This window comes from Lactuca virosa, chromosome 3 (assembly GCF_052849685.1).
Source record: "Lactuca virosa cultivar CGN04683 chromosome 3, Lactuca_virosa_CGN04683_v6, whole genome shotgun sequence".
NCBI classification, from domain to species: domain Eukaryota; kingdom Viridiplantae; phylum Streptophyta; class Magnoliopsida; order Asterales; family Asteraceae; genus Lactuca; species Lactuca virosa.
The window spans coordinates 62,218,484-62,241,209 of NC_136428.1; positions in this window are offsets into that span (position 1 = coordinate 62,218,484).

Sequence of the window (22,726 nt, forward strand, 5' to 3'; positions counted from 1 at the left end):
ACTTATCCAAGTGGGAGACTGTTGGATTAATGTCTAAGTCCATAACTATAATTGGTAAGACTTGACCCGACCCGACATGGTCCATTTGGGTTGCATGGCATCATGCATTTGGATAGACTATAATGAGAGAAATAACACTTAAGGTTGGTTAATATATTATAAGTTCTAATATATTAATAAGGTTATTTAATTAGTATTGATCAAGAATTAATTTGGAATTAATTAAGTGATCAAAAGGAGACTAATTAAATATATGGGTTGATTGTGTAAATCATTCATTCTTATATATGTGGGCTTGTGATCCAAGATTCCTTATGTTGGACTAAGTCCATGGGGTGACCCATGGATACTCCATGGAGGTTAAAATCCATGAAGCATAAGTAATGGGTAAAGTTATGAGTTACATGGTGTAACCCTAATAGCCACCATATAAAAGAATCCCATGGCTCAAGAAATCGTGCACTAATGTGTGAATATGAGGGCTAGACGATTTCAAGGAGTGTTCCATTTCTCTCAAGTCATTCCATGTGCATTTGGTGTTGTGTGAACCATTTGAGGTGTCACACTTGGGGCACTAGGCACTCAAGCTTCATGGAGACAAGCTACATCAAACAAAGGTATGTATTCTATCCATTTGATTACCCAAGTATCAAGTATTGTATGCTAGATAGGGTAATACCTTGGAAAGTTCATAATTGCATGTATAATAGAGAAAACAGAGATCCAAGGTATTTAGGGTTGCATGTACACTTAGGAGTGTTAGAATGCTCAAAACCCAACAATTATCAAGTGAGTGTATAGTCCCTTTCACAAACACGACTTTAATACAAGTATTGTTTGAATGTATTAAGTATATGTTTTGTGTGAGTGTGTAGCTACTTTCTTCTAACACATATATATGAAGTGTTTGCCATGAAATACATGCTATGTATTATATATTGTTTGTCTATTTGAGATGGGGGTGGAATTGATGTTTTATATAGGTGTTAAATGATTTAAACTGTGTAAGTATTTATATCTACGAAAATGTTGGGTAGAACATGGGTAGATGGGATAGTTGGTGACTATGGAGTTAGCGCCTATTGTATAAACCTTGGTGACTATGCAATTAGCGCCTATTGTATAAACCTTGGTGACTATGGAGTTAGCGCCTATTGTATAAGCCTTGGTGACTATGGAGTTAGCGCCTATTGTATAAGCCTTGGTGACTATGGAGTTAGCGCCTATTGTATAACCCTTGGTGACTATGGAGTTAGCGCCTATTGTATAAGCCTTGGTGACTATGGAGTTAGCGCCTATTGAGTAAACCCTGGCGACAATGTGACTTCGTGCCTATACCTCAGGTCAATCCTTAAGAATGAAGGATAGATGATTCTTAGGGTAGATCCTTAAGATAATGGGGATGGGTAATTGGGTTGATTGTTTGATGATTAAATATAATAAATATATTATTGTGGGTTGAAAACCCTACATGCTCACCAGGCTCCCAAGCCTGACCCACTCAGTTTTCTTTGTATCACAGGTATCGATGCGAAGACCCATTTCACTGAGAGATTATAAGAGATGTAAATCACTAGTGTAAATGAATGTATGATATGTTTATGCTTATGTGTCTGTATCGGAACATGACATCCCGAGGTTTTATTATTAAATAAAAATACATTCTCTTTGAAAAATGTTTTGATAAGTTATTATCATATCTTGTTTTGGGAACAAATTCCACAACCGTTTTCTTTAAACGATTACTCTGATTTATAAAACAAAGCATAAACAAATCTGTCTTTTCTGGCCGTGAAATTGGGGATGTCACAGTTGGTATCAGAGCATTAGTTTAAGCGAACTAGGAATTTGTAGGATTTCTAGACTTAAACTTAGAATGCTAAGCGATGATTGTGAGATGAGTGTCTACCATATTTTTGACACGAGCACTAGTATATTTTAGGAAAGATGCCAAAAATGCTTTTATGTGCTAAATGTTATATGTTTGCCATATATGAAGTTGTTTGTTAGGATCTATGGTCTGTTGCCGACCGGATCTGGAAACCTTATGTGTTTAGGATTCTAAGCGTACGACTACGATATTAGAACTAGCATGTAAACGTTTCTGAGTGATAAAGATGATTTGATTATCTATCGTGATTGAGGATCTAAATTCACCTTATTCGGTGTATAGATCAAGAATGGCAAGAACAAGAAGCGGAGTTGGAAACGCGAACGAAAACAGGAATCAACCACCTATAATCGAGCAAATACCTGTTGTAGCTGCTGCACCTTGAGCCGGTGACAATGGCTGGTGTACAATTGATGATTCAGACGATGTTGGATCGTCAGATGGAAGAAACTAGATGTCTGCTTCAACAAAATCATGAAGAACCTTCAATTCAAGTTGAAGAGCCCGAAGTGAATGGAGGGTCGTCGGATGGAGGAAACTTCAGTGGGAGTGTCGGTCAAGCCGACCCACCGTTAGTTCGACAGAACAATCTGGATGGAGGAAATGACGGACATGGATGCAAGTACAAGGATTTCATGGCATCCAAACCACCGTGTCTTTCTGGGAGCCCGACACAGGTGCAAGTCATGGACTGGATCTCCGAGATGGAGGCAATGTTTGAAAGTTGCGAGTGTAGCAACAGACAGAAGACCGCTCTTGCAATTCCTCTGTTAAAATCTGGAGTACTGAGCTGGTGGAAGTTACTGGCCGGTTCGATGCCGAAGGGGGAAGCTAGCAAAATGTCTTGGGAAGACTTCGTGGTGCAACTGAAAATGCAATACTGCTCTGAGCAGGATCTTCTGGAAATCAACAATGAGTTCCAGAATCTAAAGAAGGGAAAATTGAGCGTCACTGAATACACTACAAGCTTTACGGAGAAGATGGTGCTTATTCCATACCTAATTCCAACTGAACTTTCCAAGGTCAACAAGTTTGCCAATGGATTACCAGCGGACTTTGGTCCGATAGTCAAGCAAGCAACCACTCTGAAAACCGCCATCTGGGCAGCCAAGAATGTTGAGACCCAAATAAGGGAAAAGGGTCTGGAAAGAGCTGAAGTTGGAGAGAAAAGGAAACATGAAGGATCTTCAGTGATCAACAAAGAAAGCAAATTCTCGAAATCTGGGGGAAGAGATGAAGCTAAGTGGTGTGAGAAGTGTAAAAAGAAACACTTCGGGAAATGTAGTGAGGAGATGACTTGCTACAAATGTGGGAAGACAGGGCATTACGCCAACAAGTGTGCGCCTATCAAGAAGGTGTGCTACAGATGTAACGAAGAAGGGAATATTTCTAAAGACTGCCCAAAGAAAGACACACCGCCACAGCCGAAGGCATTCTACATGCTCCTCGACGAAGCAGAAAACGATGGGAGGATTAAAAGATGAAGACTTCATATTAATATATAAAGTTTGTATCAGGAAGCATAGCCTGTTAGTGACATAATATAGGGTAAACTTGAACCTTTGTGTAATCGTTTCAAGAAATAATATAAACCCTGGTTTTGATATCTATGTGATATTTATTGTTTTAATATCTGATGTGTTAAATGATTGTGTGATTTTTGTATGGTGACTTGGTTAGACTGCGAGACAATACTTGGGACGAGTATGAGTAGGTGTGAATAGTAGTAGAGATCTATACTACTGGAAGCACAGGACTCACGCTTGGATCAGGGAAAGTCACAAGGTTACCGAGAAGCTAGTAATTGATTCTGTTTTATTCAAGTATGTCATTACCATTGTTTCGGTAATGACTAGTAAGATGGTTGTTATTCCGACCCTAGTGGTCATATCGAATTGAGTCCGACTACAATGAGTTTGTTACGTGGTTCGGAGAACCAAGTTCGAGGTAGCATCTGACTTAAGTCAGAAGATTGAAATCAATGCGACCAATAGCATCGCGCTCGTTAGTAGCTAGAGATGCTACATGTTAAAATGTGACTATATCACATTAGAATATGAAGGAAGGTATATTCCATTTTGGAATTTGACTCTAAGAGACTTGAGTCTAGACGTTGCATCATTCGAAGAAGGTCATTAGAACATGAACCGTCGATCTGTTACAATAGATAAGGGGAAGTACTTATCCTAAGAAGAAGAAGGATTCCTTAATAAGGATTTATTTTGTAACTTGTAGGTTACAATTGAAAGTCCAACCTAGTACGAAGAGCAGGTGCAAGATTAAGCATCATGGTTATTACTTAGGATGGAAAGATAAGGTATGGAATCATTATACAAGTCCTATTTTCGTTAATGATTCCGGGACGTAATCATCCTAAGGGGGAGATAATTGTAACGCCCGTAGATCCGGGCTAGTCAATTTAGAGACGATAAGCATCAAAAATGACTTTTTGATGGAAGATTATTTAGAAGGATTAATCTTAACCAAGTTGTAGTATATGTCACCAGGTTTCCGAAAATATAAAGAACGCTGAAATCTGAGTTATAACGAAGAAGTTATGACCTGTCGAAGTTTCGCGACAGAACCGGCACGACACAGCGCTACGTCAATAGTGAATTTACGATAGAGCAATATTTGGATTTAGCGATTTAAACGAAAGTCGTAGAATACGTTAAACCGAGAGCGTGCATAAAAAGAACGTCTAAATCTGACTTCGTATGAGTAAGTTATGATTTTTCGAAGTTTCGACTTAGCGGTATGCAGCCCGAATACTCGAAATAGAGATCGAGTGATATTTAGCCAAAACTTTCTAAATGAGAATTGAAGATCTCATCGATAGTAGTCCAACGATAAAAAGACAGACGAAAACGGAGTTCAGATGAAGGAGTTATGAATTTCGAACGGAGTTTTCCTGTCCCGGCCTACTAAAAATAATATATTAATAATATATTAAATTTTAAATCAAAATTAGCCAACGGAGTCTAAATGAGAGTTGTAGAGCATAATCTCACCTACGCGTCCATATAAAGAACGTCAAAAACGGAGTTCGTATGCGAAAGTTATGAATTTCTGAAGTTCGGGGCGCGAAACCCCAAAACTGTCAGAGACCACGACGTGGAAACAGTGGTCACGACGTGGCATGGCTTCTGACGACTTCTGGAGCCTGACAGAGCAAGTGGACAATGACGCATGCAATGACGTTCAAGCCCACGACGTGGAAACACTGTCCACGACGTGGAAAATGAAAATTTTGCCCTATAAATAGATTTGAAGGGGCAGCCGGCCAAAGTTGCTAATCCACCCTTCTCTCACCCATACTACCTCGATTTACGTGCAAAGAAGTACCCTCGAAGCCCCAGTATCATCCCGAGACCCGAAGCGAGTCCCGAAGCCTGAAGATCCCGAGAAGAAAAGAGTTTCCGAGCCGAAGCTCTGTCCGCGAGAAACCCGGTGTGTGAAAATATCCTGGTTTCACCGAAGAGTTACTACTTGGAGAGCCGTAGTGCTGTCCGATAATCGTATTATCAAGTGAGTGTATAGTCCCTTTCACAAACACGATTTTAAAACAAGTATTGTTTGAATGTATTAAGTATATGTTTTGTGTGAGTGTGTAGTTACTTTCTTCTAACACATATATATGAAGTGTTTGCCATGAAATACGTGCTATGTGTTATATATTGTTTGTCTATTTGAGATGGGCGTGGAATTGATGTTTTATATAGGTGTTAAATGATTTAAACTGTGTAAGTATTTATATCTACGAAAATGTTGGGTAGAACATGGGTAGATGGGATAGTTGGTGACTATGGAGTTAGTGCCTATTGTATAAACCTTGGTGACTATGGAGTTAGCGCCTATTGTATAAGCCTTGGTGACTATGGAGTTAGCGCCTATTGTATAAGCCTTGGTGACTATGGAGTTAGCGCCTATTGTATAAGCCTTGGTGACTATGGAGTTAGCGCCTATTGTATAACCCTTGGTGACTATGGAGTTAGCGCCTATTGTATAAACCTTGGTGACTATGGAGTTAGCGCCTATTGAGTAAACCCTGGCGACGATGTGACTTCGTGCCTATACCTCAGGTCAATCCTTAAGAATGAAGGATAGATGATTCTTAGGGTAGATCCTTAAGATAAATAGAGATAATGGGGATGGGTAATTGGGTTGATTGTTTGATGATTAAATATAATAAATATATTATTGTGGGTTGAAAACCCTATATGCTCACCAGGCTCCCAAGCCTGACCCACTTAGTTTTCTTTGTATCACAGGTATCGATGCGAAGACCCATTTCACTGAGAGATTATAAGAGATGTAAATCACTAGTGTAAATGAATGTATGATATGTTTATGCTTATGTGTCTGTATCGAAACATGACATCCCGAGGTTTTATTATTAAATAAAAATACATTCTCTTTGAAAAATGTTTTCATAAGTAATTATCATATCTTGTTTTGGGAACAAATGTTGGGTTTTGGTATAATACAACATCCTATGGTGCACATACAACCCTAAATACCTTGGATCTATGTTTTCACTAATTATACATGCAAATGGTTTCCAAGGTATTGAACCTATAACTAGCATGCAATGGTCATACAAACTACATAAAATACTAGATATTGTAACATACCTTTTTGTGTGGCTGGAAGTCTTGATGTATTTGGCCTTAAGAACTTAGCCCCAATAGTGTGGAAGCCTCAAATGAAGTCACAACATATCAAGGACAAAGGTAGGACTTGAGAGAGAATCTCCATGCACTCTAAAACCTTCATGAACTCCAAGAACATGCACACACACTAGAGGGTGGCGGTTTTTAGGTCATAACATATGTATTTATATGTGTTGAATTCTAAGAGTCATGGGTATAACCCAAACCCATATCCATGGATCTTATGATCCATGATTCATGTGGCCCAACTCTTTATGTATCCATACATAAACTTGGTCCAACATGGATCATAAGCCCAACACATATAAATATAACTAATTACCATAATTAGTCCCCATAGTTTTAATTAGTCTCTTTTGATCACTAAATTAATTCCAAATTAATTCTTGATCAATACTAATTAAAACATATGATTTCATATTAATATATTAGAACTTATAATATATTAATAAATCATATATAACCTCTTCTCTCAAAAGTCCATCCTAACAAATTGTCCTGATGATATGCAACCCAAATAGACCATGCTACTCTCGGGTCGAATACATACCAATAATAGTTATGGGCTTAGACACCTAATCCAACAGTCTCCCACTTGGATAAGTCTAAAACTATTATTGCGTATGACTCCAAGATCCCGACTAGCAATCGTAGCTCTTAAAGCCGCCGTCGAACTCTGAACAAATCAATGACACGTCCATTAGATAAGGGATCATATATTCCTCCATTCTAGATATCATATGGACTGAGACATGGATTATAATCATTCGCTCTGTCCATCTGTTGTTTCCCGATTTCCGATTTATGACGACTGACTAATTGAACAAATCAAATTAGTCCAGGCCCGGCCGAGCACTTACGTTTGTCATCACCAAATCATCGAGGGCCCCACAGATATCGCTTTTATCCCTTTAAGGGTAAAAGGAATTGATAAACTTTGACTCATATGCTTGTTCTACTACTTGTTGAATCATACACAAAGGCACGTTTTATAACATCGAGTTACCAAATGCGTTTACGTGCAATCAATGTATAATCAACTCATAGGCAACAAGTCATATCTCTAGGTTTGAAGAATATAAGATATTATCGTCTCATGATCACTCGTGATAAAATCCATGAAGTGAGTCAAATGAGCGTGGGTTTAATCCAATACTCGAATCTCATTCCAGGAGCACTCATGAATGTTGCAGCAACTTTTGCTATGTCCAACACCTTAGACATCTACAAACCCAATTCATGACAGTCTTGCTTTAATACCTACTTCCAACGTATTATCGACTGTGGATGGTTTGAATAACTTAGTCATTCGGGAAGAATAACCTAGCTATTCTAGAAGTCAAAACATGCAAAGTGAAACGCAAGAATAATACTAATCACTCTATGGTCCCAAGCACCTTTGAGAGTAAATAAAACTCCTTTTATTTAAACACCATATTGATTACTCATTATTCATTGTATAATGTTTCAAATAATCAACTTTATACTTGAATTAAAACAATAGTTGTCCCATGCTCCAAGCATGTAAACTATGTTTTCTAAACACTAGTCATGCCATACACCAAGTATGCACACTATGTTTATCTATGATCTTTACTTTGTGAAATAGATCAATTGAACATGATTCCAATGATGCTCATTTCACAATCCCAAATCTTTACTGTAAATGTAAGAATTCCAAATTCCTGTCACTTACCGAAAGCTGTCAGATTCTAAACTTATATGCATTGATCCTCTCGTAATGATTATGCACAAAGTCACAAAGACTTGCCAACAGACATTACAGAGTATTCCAATGGAGATCAATTCCATGGAAACGAAGTCTCACATTCAAAGTACATTGCTTTGAAAAACCTTCTTGCATTAAGTTTCCTAATCTTACACAAATTTAATGAACAACTTCCACCTATGGAAACCTTTCCAGATTCACATTTTGACTATCACTTCTGAACAAGAGTTGCCTCTTTTCAGAATATGTTAATATGGTCCTACCAAAATTAACAATATACTTCCAACTGTCCATAAGCAACCAATCTTTGGTAAACCTTAGATTGTCCTCGACAATTGCTTAATCATTTTAGTCATATCCAATTCTAGACTTTTCCCTTCTTAATGCCCTGAGCATTTGGAAAATTTAGAAAGGATGAATATTATAGCACATGCAATCGATCCTATATCCGAAGCATATGGGACACAATTCATGATGTCTCACATAAAGACGTGATCATAGACAGTCTTTTGCTACAATATTTTTTTATCTGCCATGTTTTCAAAATTTGACTATGAAGAGGGATGCCGTAATCATAATCGAAGTTTGAGAACGCATTATATATAGAATTTCCTTATGTTTGGCCATTCCAACATAAAATTCATATATATCCTTGACTAAAGATGATCAAAATCTCAATCTAAGCTTTTAGAATTGAAATGAAGTATAATTTCCTCTCCCTTAATTATAGCAAAACAACTTTTCCCAATTGAAACCTTTTATTTTCTATAATTAACACTTAACATAAAGATCATGCTCCCACTTACATGATAATTATTAGCATAACATTTATGCTCCCACTAGCTTTGACATGTATCCAGAAATCAGTTGGACTTCTAGAAATCAATACTTTATTGACTTTCTTACCAAAGTTCAGACTTCTGATACAAGATGCTTTGATAAAACTTTATCAAAATCATACACCTTTCCTTAGATAGCACACATGTGTGTCTAAACAATTTCAGAACTATGAAAAGGGATGCCGTAATCATAGCCTCAATTCTTTAGACCTTTACCATTTCTCACAAGTCCATGTTAGTGTGCCGGTTACCCACACGCGCTCCACAAACGACTTTGAGAGTGCAAATATCACAATTGCTATCTACTTAAAATCTACTTAGTGAAAGCGTTTCCTCACCATCATTCTCATGAATCGGAGAGAAACCTTATGACACTTAGATTTTGTTTAATGGTATATGTGTTCCTTTCCATATGAATTTGTCATAACCATAATCACAAGACATGGTTAGTGACAAATCCAAACTAATATGGACTAAACTTGTGCAATAAAATTTCTTGCCACTTGGCAGCACAAGGGCATGTCATTGCTTCTAAGTTGTTATGCAACCAATGCAAAACCAACTTTAACTGGAATGGGCACAGAAATAGGAATATGTCAACATGATAGGTTATAAACCTCAAGTCGTGTGCTAGTGATAAACTACAGGTTTTATTCCTGATTAGATCTTGAAACTCTTTCAGGATCTTTTAGACTCCCAGTGTCCTCTTGACATATAAGACTCTCTTGCCAAGAACCATTCCTTGACAAACAAATATTCAAGGGATAATGCGGATTCTTATCAAGACAAACACTTCACACAATTGGCCTTAGTTGGTCTTTGTTTTATCCAAAACATCACAACTTACCAATTTCAAATGTACAAGAGTAGGACACCTTTTACTCTTACATTTGACTAGTGTTAATAAACCTTCTTTAAGATGTGTCACTCAAGTTAAAATCTTGGAGTATGACTCTAAGACTTGTTTAGAAACGAAGTATGACTCATCTTCTTGATTTAACCATTCCTACAATTCAAGATTCCTCTTCTTAGTCATAAGAATGCACTAAGATGTCCTTAGAGGACTAATTGTGATATGGTTTCTTAATCATTAAGATGATCACACACATGATACTAAAGTAATCTCCCATCTTTTCAGATTTGAGAAACTTTTATCTTTCTGCCTAATTTGATTCTTCTCATTCGTTCTGCCATACATTGAAACTTTTGCTATGTTTCAGAATTCCACTTAAACTTGTAAGTATAACCATATTTACTAAACCTTAGTAAATTATGACGAATAGTCTTATCGATCTTTGTGGTGGACTTGACCAATGCACAAGAATGTGTACTCGATCCCTTAGTCCTTCACTTGACTCACATATACATGTAAACAAGGAATTAGTCTTAATTTTCCAAAGATGAAAATTCTCATTCATCATACAACTTGCATGATTCTAAGTTTCTACCCAACTGAAACTTGAGTGATGAGAATCTTTCCTTATTTGGTAAATTATGACACTACCACAGTCGAAAGAATCAAATCCATTTTTCCAATATTGCTATCAATGGAAACATATAAACAACAAATTTTCACAAATGCCATTGTAAGGATACGTAAAATAAATAAAATCAAAAACTTTTCTTTTATTTTAAAACTTTGCAGAAAACTTATCCTTATAATCCATATGAAAACCTTGTTGTTATCTATTCCTAAGCAATATATCATAACTCTCAAGCAACAACTCAAAATTTTGATCACCGAACCATGCGATCGAAATCCATCTTCGCGATCAGAATCAGCATATACTTCCTTTAAGCTTCCTCTCTTTTCTTTGATTCTTTTCAACATCAACATGTGACCCAGTCACATCATGTAATAAGAATCGCCAAATAGGAACTTAATAGAGTTAGACAATGGTCTTTTCCTGAAGTAGAGTCAAACTTATTGACTTTACCATCCTAATGACCTTTCAGGTAAATTTGGCAGCTTCGCAACCAATGCCCTATTCCTTTGGCAATAGACACATATGGACCCTTTGGTAGGACTCTCTCAGACTTAGCCGTTCTCTTTACCATTTGGTCAACCGAGTTGACTATGGCCGATCCCTTTTTCATTGGGAAGAGAAAGCTCTTACTGGGTATCCAATGTTACCATTGTCAATGTCCATTGAAGGTTTGGGAAGTTGATATTTTGATCAAATTTGCTTTACTAGGCCTTAAATCATTTCTGATTCAGCAGCACCTAGCAAATATATAAGATCATTAAGGGTCTTGTCATAGTCTATCTCATAGTAGTCCCAAAGGAACTCACTATGTGACTTAGAAAGTGATGGAACATCCAACTTTCTTAAGACTTTGACACCCAACTCTCCCGGCTTGTCAATATGTGACTTTATCTCCAAGATGTGAGCACACATAGACATTGCTTGCCAATAGGGTTTGAGTGACCTTGAACTTGTGGGTTAACAAGAATAATTGGAGGAGGTGGAGGAAACAGATTTGGGAAGATCATAGTTGTCTGAACCAGACATCTAAAATGGGAGATATTAAAGTTAGTTGATTTAAGTCCTTAATATAACACCCAATATAAAATATTAAGGCTAGCACCCAACACAATATTTTACAACTTGGAAGAGGGATGCCGTAATCCAAGCTATAAAATATTTGAAGGTAGGCGAATGATGATTCACCAATTTCCACCATGAAAAACGAAATAATTTATTAGGTTTTAATTGGTTTTGAAACTCCTAGATCTTTTGAGATTCATTGAACTTTTCAATGGCATGTTTCAATCTCGATTGTTCCCTCTCAGATTTTGTGACTGGGATGCCGAGGATCACAAAACAAGGTGTGAATAACCATGCAAATTCACTTGGTACCCTTAATATTATCACCTAATCGATGTGCCGGTTAACCACACACACTCCACCGATCTATGATAAACATTAAGTTACCCTTCGCCACTCTTACTAGTCCATGTTAGTGTGCCGGTTAACCACACACGCTCCACTAACGACTTGGTAAGGTACAAAGTGTAAATTTCATGAGTTAGCACCAAATTCACATTTTCCTAAGTAACTAAGATTGGGAATTTATAAGTGTTTAGTTACTTAGTATTTATCATTAATACTTTTAATGAAGGGAGAATTATAGTCCTGTCAAACCCGTTCGGCTAACGACCCTCCACCACTCAAGGAAGCGGTGGGTGAGAGTGGACACCCATTAAACTGCCATTTTATAGACAGTAACCTTATACCCCCCTTATAGACCGGCTTCGTGAATGAGGCCTACTAACGGTAAGACTGACTTTTACTCTTATACATATATATATATATATATATATATATATATATATATATATATATATATATATATATATATATATATATAAATATTAAACCTATAATATTATAATAGTATAAGGGTTGAATTTTAAACTATTAAAACTCTAAGGGCTTAACTTGGAATTAAAGTATTCATGGGGGGAAACTTTACAAATTCCAAAACTTGAGGGCAAGTTTAGAACAATTCAAAAACTTTTCAATTCCATAACTTATGAATTTAAAGTAGTTTTTATAAAAACTCTTCAAGTTCCATAACTTGAGGACAAGTTATGGAAGACTTTAAAAAACATTTAAGGAAAAAAAAACTCTTCATTTTCATAACCTATGAGTTTAAAGTAGTTTAATGGATAAACTCTTCAAGTTCCATAACTTGAGGACAAGTTATGGAAGACTTTAAAATCATTCAAGAAAATAAGACTCTTCATTTTTCCTAACTTATGGAAATCTTATGAGTTTTAAAAATCATAAATGTGACTTTTCATATAACTTGAGGACAAGTTACAAAAACACATTTCATGAGCAACTTTAAGATTAATTTGGATCGAAAACAAATTATCACATAACTTTTCTATTAATCTAGACTAACTCATAAGAACAAGATAATTCAAGTCAAACAATTTTCATGAAATTAGCCTAACCATTAAACTAATACAAAACATGAATCTATTGACAATTATCTTTGAAATTGGTTTAGCATGAACATTACCACATCAAAAACAGGTTTACAAGACCAAAAACAGCTTAGGGTAATGTTTCTAGTCCAATTCCAGCCTTAAAAGTCGAAAATATGCTGTCAGGGGGTCCAACTCGTCGAGTGCATGAACCAACTTAACGAGTTGGATGAATTTCTTCATGGACTCGGCGAGTCCATCAGTGGACTCGGCGAGTCCAGTGCTCAGACAGCCGAAATTTTTGATTTTTCAGCCATTTCAGCAAGTATAACATGAAAACAAGCCTTGGCTCTAATACTACTGTTGGGTTTTGGTATAATACAACATCCTATGGTGCACATACAACCCTAAATACCTTGGATCTATGTTTTCACTAGTTATACATGCAAATGGTTTCCAAGGTATTGAACCTATAACTAGCATGCAATGGTCATACAAACTACATAAAATACTAGATATTGTAACATACCTTTTTGTGTGGCTGGAAGTCTTGATGTATTTGGCCTTAAGAACTTAGCCCCAATAGTGTGGAAGCCTCAAATGAAGTCACAACACATCAAGGACAAAGGTAGGACTTGAGAGAGAATCTCCATGCACTCTAAAACCTTCATGAACTCCAAGAACATGCACATACACTAGAGGGTGGCGGTTTTTAGGTCATAACATATGTATTTATATGTGTTGAATTCTAAGAGTCATGGGTATAACCCAAACCCATATCCATGGATCTTATGATCCATGATTCATGTGGCCCAACTCTTTATGTATCCATACATAAACTTGGTCCAACATGGATCATAAGCCCAACACATATAAATATAACTAATTACCATAATTAGTCCCCATAGTTTTAATTAGTCTCTTTTGATCACTAAATTAATTCCAAATTAATTCTTGATCAATACTAATTAAAACATATGATTTCATATTAATATATTAGAACTTATAATATATTAATAAATCATATATAACCTCTTCTCTTAAAAGTCCATCCTAACAAATTGTCCTGATGATATGCAACCCAAATGGACCATGCTACTCTCGGGTCGAATACATACCAATAATAGTTATGGGCTTAGACACCTAATCCAACAACAAATTCCGCAACCGTTTTCTTTAAACGATTACTCTGATTTATAAAACAAAGCATAAACAAATCGGTCTTTTCTGGCCATGAAATTGGGGATGTCACATCGTATGATGCAACGCTTAGACTCAGGTCTTTTAAAGTCAAATTCCAAGATGGAATATACCTTACTGCGTGTTCTAATGTGATATAATCACATTTTATCATGTAGCATCTCTTGCTATCAGCTTCTTACTTTAATAATGATCGTGATACTTCTATTGATCGCTTTGATGGTCTTTTACTTCAATTTTCAGGATGCTACAATGGACTTGGGTCTCTGAGCATGTAACATACTCATTTTAGTCAGACTCGATTTGATATGACCACTAGGGTCAGAATAACATTCATCTTCTTAGACATTACTGAAATGATGGTAACGACATACTTGAACAAAACGGAATCAATTACTAGCTTCTTGGTAACCTTGTGACTTTCCCTGATCTAAGTGTGAGTCATGTGCTTCTGGTAGTATAGGCCTCTACTACCATTCACACCTACTCATACTCGTCCCAAGTATTGTCTCGCAGTCCCCAAGTTTTTATTTCCTAAAATCACAAAACGATTTAACACATACGAATGTGTTCAAATAATCATAAAAATTTCCCTAGGCTCTACTAGGACTTCTTCCGTGCGTACCTTCAATCATCAATTCTGCTTCAACTCGGCTGGTGGTGGAAATTCCAAACCATGGGATAACTTTATGGATTATACCAAAAACTCTTTCTTTCTGGCAATCGAAGGTGTACTTTAAAAACTCCCATACCAGACGTATTCTCTATTTAGACGTATTCTAAAGGCAAGATACCTTTCTTATGATATCTTCTGATAGGTATCATTCACTATCGTAAGCCTTCTCATTTCCTATATTTGCTCAGTTCGCTACGAGTCCTTATCATGACATTCTGTACACCAAAGCAGTCGTTCGGTGTATCGAGACGAGAATATAGATAGAGGAAGGTTCAGATGCGTATTCCTCCTTATAACTCCGAAAAGTTATATGTCAGTTCTAATATTGTATTAAATATTTTGAAATCTGAACACATAAAGTTTCCAGATCCGGTCGGCAACAGACCATAGATCCGATCAAACGATAGCATCATAAAGCATCACAAATCATTTAGCACATAAAGCATGTTAGGCATCTTCCCTAAATAAGCTAGTGATTGTGTCTATTCAGGTGTACTTCCTAAAATATATTAGACACACTTCTCACGATCATCGCTTGGCATCTAAGTTTAAGTATAGAAATTTCCTAAAATTCCCAGTTCTCTTAAAGTATGCTCTGATACCAACTGTGACTGTAGTTGTGATTAATCGAGTATGAGAATCAAATCAGAGTAAAAGATGAACACGAGAAGTAAATAAGGTCTGGTTTAGCTCATATTACTTTCAGAGAACAAGAGTACAAAATTGATAGTAAAACATGGAAAACTCTACTATCAACTCTATGTTCAGCTCTGATTTATACAAGGCTGAGAGTACAAAAAATACTAAGGCTAGACATTACGCTTCGTTAAAAAGAAGCCTTAGCAAATACATAGAAAACATAAAAAATTAACAAATACACAGACTTTGACATATTACAAGATATTTCGACTCTACAATCTCCCCTTTTGTAATCATGTCGAACTTCTCAATTCGCGAGAATCTATGCAGCAAAGTGCATCATCCTTCGTATCTCTGAGTGTAATGCCCGTGTTTCTAGGCTAGGCATTAATATTGACATTATAGTCTAGGTTAACCTTTGTGACTCATTTTGGAGAAATGAAAAGGAATTATGTGAATATTATGTGTTTTATGCTTAATTATTAGGGTTTAATTAATTAAGAATAAAAATGAGCGTCAAAATTAAAATTTTAGATAAAGCCGATATCTATTAAGAAACTTGTAGTGGGCGTGACAAGGATTACGGATATATAAAGAATGCCGAAATCCGAGTTATAACGAAGAAGTTATGATCTCTCGAAGTTTCGCGACAAACCGGCACGGGGCCGAATGTCGTAAAAAGTGAGTTTTTGATAAACTACTTTTTAGCCTTAGTGATCTAAACGAAACCCGTAGTGTTCGTTAAACCGAGAGTAAGTATAAAAAGAACGCCCAAATCTGACTTCGTATGAGGAAGTTATGATTTTTCGAAGTTTCAGCTTAGCAGTAGACAACTAAAAACTCGAATTTTAGATCGAGTGATTTTTAGCCGACACGACCTAAACGAGAATCGAAGGTCTCGTCATTAGTAGCACAACGGTAAAAAGTCTGGCGAAAACGGACGTCGGATGAAGAAGTTATGAATTTTTAACGGATTTCCTGTCCCGGTCTGTTAAGAATAATAATATAAAAATTAAAGTCAAAATTAGCCGACAAAGTCTAAATGAAAGTTGTAGAGCGTAATTTTACCTACACGTGCATATAAAGAACGTCAAAAACGGAGCTCGTATGCGAAAGTTATGGATTTTAGAAGTTTTTGCACAAAAATCAAGAAAATTCGCATAGTCACGTTTTTGCGACGTCACCCTCGCTTAGATCGTGCCACGTGTCCGAAATTGGTGAGTCATGCGAGCCACGTGTCCGAAATTGGGTAGAACATGGGTAGATAGTTGGTGTGTGATAAACTAAAGTGATGAGAGGTCTCGATGTGATTTGAGATTCAGTCATCTAGCGGAGTTTGGATGACGACCACGGACTTTCTAGACAGTCCAGTGGGAAACATTAGCAGGCCCGCAACCTGTAGGTGTTAATGAACTTGGGTGTTTATTCGCTATACTCCATCCCCCTCATGGTTACCTTTAGGACATGTATGGCTGAGGAAACCCCTTAGCAGTAGTGTCCATCCCGATGATATTCTTTAGGCTAGGTCCCTTGTGAAAAGTGTTTAGGGACGTAAAGTGAGGATAACGGGAACGAGTAATCAGGGTTATTGTTGATTGGTGACCTTAATAAGTTTATTATTACTGTGGGTTGAAAACTCTATATGCTCACCAGGCTCCCAAGCCTGACCCACTCAGCTTTTTATGTTACAGGTAGTGGACCCCGAGCATAGTCGGAGGATGACGTGAGATTTTTGGATTATAGGCCGGTAGTTGTAAATAACTGTAGTAAGGCTTATAATGTCTTGTTTATGCTTTTGATCTGTATCGGAACATGACATCCCGAGGTTTTGATATATATATATATATATGTATATATATATATATATATATATATATATATATATATATATATATGGAAAATATATACCTTCTTAATGAAGGGTTTTGATAAACTTTTATCATATGTTGTTTGGGGACCAATTCCGCAACATCTTTTGAAAATATTTCTCTGATTTTATTTTAAAAAGCATAAATTAAATCGGTCTTTTCTGGCCGAGAAATTAGGGGATGTCACACTGAGTATCATGTCATTATCTTCCTTAACTCAACTTTATCTCCATCAATGTTCTTCTTGCAATTATTCATACGAACAATGAAGTTCCTATATTGCGAAGTAGTATATCTTTCTATCTCTGAAGACTGGAATAAAAACCTCTTAGATTTGCCATTCTTATCTTTTCCATCAAAGACCAATCCAAAAGGCTTTAAGCATATCTCCCCATCAGTATATTTCTTCAGTTCAGCTTGAGTCTTCGACAATTCCATAGAAACTTTCACTTCCTTTCCCATTGCTGATGCTAACTCCACATCAGTCAATGCTAGACAATCATAGTAATTGTCTATGAAGATTTTGATATGGGCAAGACCAAGCCTCAAAACATCTTTGTCAGACCCTTGAAGTTGCAAAGCTCCATGTCTTTCAAAATTAATGCAACTTGAATCAGGTCTTTCAAGTTCATTAGAGGAAAATCAGCAACCGGGAAATCACATACTTGATTGTTCGCTCTTACAACATGATACCGAAAATTCTGTATCATATTCTCGAACATTACATCTTTTATTATACTGATAACATTCTTGATCTTCACTAATGACCATATTTCTTCTGGTTCTTTTCCAAAAACCGCATGAAACCTAAGTTTCATATGAATAAAATCATCCTCGTTGTCGAACTTCTCAACTATCTTGTACTGAGCAATCATAAACATCATTTCATTCACTGGAAAATCAAGCTGATTCAAATCATTGTTAGTGATTGAATAGCTTTTCTTAGGCTTTTTATCAAACGCATACATGTGATTGAAAGCAACTCTTGCTTCAATATTCTCATAGCTATACAACTTATTTGGATCTCCCTTATCCATACCAGGTGGATCACTTTCACGAAGTCTTAGTATGCTCTGTATCTGCCTTTGTTTCTCCATTTCAGTTTCAATTTCAGCCTTCTTCTCTTCTTTCGATTTTTCAACCAAAATCCCCTTCCCCTATCCATCATCTTCAGAAGGTTTTAGTTTAGAAGAACTTGAACTTCCTCCTTCAGTACAAGAGTCAATAACAATTCCCTTCAGAATGGGTCTTGTTGTTGTCTTGATGGCTTCTGTTCTATTCACCTTTGAAACTATAGGTGTTGGGAATTGAGTAGATACAAGTTTCGTTAATTCACCAGCAGTAGTAACAATCTTCTCAATCTTTTTCGACTTTTCAACCCCTTTTGTAATTTTCGAAGATTTGCCTTCTTGAATTTTCTTTTCTCCCCCTTGCACCCCTGTGACAACAGGAGGGGCACCAGCAGGCAACATGTTGGCAAATTTCGAAATTGGAGCAACAGCCTTCTGAATGGCTTGATCCAAATTATGTAACTTCTGAGTTAAAAACTCAGGAGTTAAAAATGAAGTTGGAGCCAGTTTCGACACTAACTCTTTCAGTTCACCAAGTAAAACACCCATCTTGTCGAAATTTTGAGCATCTGTTGTAGCCTTTTCATCAAACTTGGGAGTTAATCCTTGATACCATTCAACAATCATTCTGACTGCAGCCGCTATAGTGTCAACATTCGACTTGATTATCGAATAATTGGAATTCAGCTCATTCAACTATTTGGAGACATCAACCTTCAGCTCCTCAAGTTTTCGATTAACATCTTCTCGTACTGTCTTGACATCTTTAACAAAAAGAACATGTCATTCTTTTGCTGTTAAACGAAGATCTTTTATTTCTGAATTAAACAAATCAGTTTGAGACTTGACCCTCAACTCATTACTTTTATCCATAACATCCAATTGCTTCTGCAGTCGAAGCTCTACATCTTTGAGCATCATATCAAATTCTATCCCTGACACTAAATTCTTTGCTCTGGAATCAGCTTGTGATTGAAGAATAGAATTGAGTTTGCGATTGAGAATCTTGAACTGCTTCCCCGACATCAGCATATGATCAGGTATGTTCTCATCTTCGGAATCAAATTCCAAATCAGCAAATGTTCCTCCGAAACCTCCTCCATCTGTTTCATCATTGGAATTTGGCTTTGGTGGATCGGTGGATTGTGATGGGAAAAGTGTAGTGAAGGGTTGTTGTAATACGTGATCGAAAGTTGGTGAAGTACTGGTAGTGGAAATGTGTTGAATAAAAGGTGGAAGTGAAACAAAAGTACTTGAAATAGGTTCAGAAGACGATGTAGTAGGAATACCTTGAAATGATGGATCAATATTCACCACAACATGTGCACCCATATCAGATACGTTTGCAACAATGGGAGAATTTGGAACCGTTTCAGGAACTGATTTGGTTACGACAATTTCGAGTGGAACTGTTGTTGTTGGCAACGAAACATTTGTGAGGATTAGTGGTTGTGAGAGTTTGGGGAATTCGAACCTAAAGGCGTTTCTAGGACGATCTCACTATCTGATGACTCTTCACGAACCACCAGCTTTCGTTTCTTTCTCTTCTTGTTGATGTGCTTCGCCATATCCTCAACTCTTCGCTTCTTGGATGATGGTGAAACTGGTGCAGGAATCTCACGAACTTTCACTCCTTATCGGTTAAGCTGAGGTTTGCGAATAGTAGGAGTTTGATCTTCTGATGAAGTTCGTTTCTTACAAGAAAAATTCCTTAATCTTTTGAATACACCAGATTTCGAAGGGATCAAATCCTTCGAAGATTCAGGAACAACTTTCTTCTTAGGCTTCTCAGTTTCGTTTGCAATCTTCTTAGGAGACTTAGACTTAGCTTGTTTCTTAGGGCTTTCGTGAACAACATCATCAGCTCCCTTCTTCGATTTCTTAACTTTATTAGATGATCCTTCATCACTTATTTTCAAGAAAATCCTAATTTCGACTGAAGGATTAACATGTTGCAAGTATGCCACCAATACTGAATTTGTTGGATCAACTTTCTTCAGCATCCCATCAGGAATTCGAGCAACATTGGGAAAAACCTCTGAATCATCTTCCACTGACTTTGGAAAGTGATACTTCATAAACTCTGCTTTATCTTCATCAACAGGAACTGGAATACCCTCCTTCTCATAAGTGTACTGAAGTATTAAACTCCAATATCTAGCATACGAAATCCCCTGTACCACATTTGTATTCTCCACACTCTTCGGAAACTCTTTCCACATTTGAGTTAAGAAATCAATAGCAAGATCATAGTAAATTCCAGCAACCATGGCATATACTTCCATTCTTCCTTTGTCTAATCGAACACTTCTACCAGTCAAGCAACGAAGAAAAATACCAAACAGAAAGTTACAAATGCTCGGAAGGCTTGAATTCTTGAAATCACTAATCTTGGTGAGTGGGGGTTGATGACCCATCTTGTTGAACATGTGAATGACTTGAGCATTAGTGAGAGTATGGTACGGTGGAGAATTGGGGATTCCAAGAATTTGACAAAACAGTTTCTTGGAAAGACGAACCTTCTTATCATTCACCAAGTTGAATGTAATCACATCTAGGGCTTTGTTGTATGAAGCAGTTGAACCAGCCATTGACAACCAGGACATCAGAACAACAAAGGCATTGAACATAGCGGTAGCAAGACTTGAATGTTGAAGAGCAACAATCAATATCTTGAGTTCTTCTGGATACATCGACACATCGGCCTCAACTTGATAGTTGGTGCTTTGAATCTTCATGAAATGTTGTTGAGATGAAGCATCGTCAGTGGTGTTGGTGGGATCAGCAGCCATTGATTAGGGTTTTGAGAAATTCTTGAAGAACAAAGAAATTTAGGGCTTTTTGATCGTCTGAGAATTTGAACGCGTAATTATAAAAGGATATAAGAATTTCCTTTTATATGTAACCCCAATGGAATTCCAAACGGTTTCATTAAGAGTAACCCACGTCTGTCCTTAAGTCGTAACACTAGCCGTTATGAGCACCACGTCAGAAAAAGTACCTTGAAAATCGGACCAAGATGCCAAACTGTCACATCAAACTGTTCGTGAGTACCAAGTGGATAAGATCGAAAACCTTCGGCATAGAGGTTAGGCTCTTTTGTCTTTGGGATTAGAGACAAAGTCATATGTCAGACTGTCGAAATCATCAGCCTGAGTTGGTAATACTCAGAACCTCAAGGATTTCGTGAGTGCAGTGTGCCAATAGAATAAGATAAGAAGGAAACTAACGAAAATTTGGGATCTGTGATGTCGAAAAATAAAATTTCGACACAAAGGCAGTTAAACCCCGGGAAAAGGTTGCTTCGTTAATTATCAAGAGAGATAATCAACAGCTTGTGTATGTTCCCGTGAATTTCAATCGAATACTTGTAGAGAAGTATCGAAGGGCTTCTTTTATATGGCTTCATGGGTAGCTTAAACCTAAACATAAGGTAAGTAATTGTAACAAAAATTACTTGTTTGACCAGTGTAGTCAGTGACAAGTATGCTTTGATTGAAATATTTGAAGTGACTTCGAATTTCAAATGAAACTCACCCGGAAATCATATTCAAGAAAAAATTTTGAACAGGATCCTGTTGGGTAACAAATATCGTGGTTTTCGACTATTTGATCAAGATCACGCAAAAGAATTGAATATGATTTGGAGTTTCGAAAGTTGGTTTTGAAACAAATGTTTCGTGAAAATATGGAACATAGTTCCCCGTCAATTCCTTAAAAATTTAAAAAATTGGGTTTCACTTTTATCACAGTCTCATGATGTTAGATCATTAACACGGAAGTTTGATATGTCTAAGTCATGATTGGTTTGATCAATGACCTATTGGACATACGTCATTGTGTGTGAAATGTGTTAGAAGTTTGAGATGAAAAAGGTTGTTTCACGAATTCAATTGCACCTCTGTTATGCTTGGACTAAATAGAAAACTCTTAACTCATTTGAGAAAAGTTAGGTAGCTCAGTAGACTAATGTGAATGCAAGCCTGATTGGGAAGAAATTTTCATGATGAAAGATTTCATTAAGGATTTTGAAATCACACATTAAGTCAATGGAGGCTTGGGTCGACATGTTGCAACATGCTTCTAGGGACATTATAACTAGTACAAAGTTTTGAAAATTTACCTTACCCTAGAAACGCAAGCATGACCCTTGTAAAACTTCCTTTGAATCTGCACTAAGAAAGAAAAGACAAAGTACAAAATA